Here is a 334-nt window from a genome sequence, read left to right on the forward strand (position 1 = left end):
CTGAAAATATTCCCGTTACTTCAAAAAAACTGTGACTGTAGATAATCGCGTGGGACTCTAGCGCCATCTAGTGATATCTGCGTGGAATTGCACCCAACACCGAAATAAACACTCACTCACTCACTCATTTTCTACCGCTTATCCGATCCGAAATAAACATTTATTTATAAACAAAACATATTCTGTGTAATATAATACAGGAAAATATAAATGTGACAAAATAATATTGACCGTTGGCGATGAACTAATTAGATTTTACTGCACTGCAATCTGTTAAATGTATTAAATGATAAAATGCGACAGGAAAAAAATTGATAAACGAAAGAATGAAGAA

Source organism: Tachysurus vachellii, chromosome 10 (genome assembly GCF_030014155.1).
Source record: "Tachysurus vachellii isolate PV-2020 chromosome 10, HZAU_Pvac_v1, whole genome shotgun sequence".
Classification (NCBI taxonomy): domain Eukaryota; kingdom Metazoa; phylum Chordata; class Actinopteri; order Siluriformes; family Bagridae; genus Tachysurus; species Tachysurus vachellii.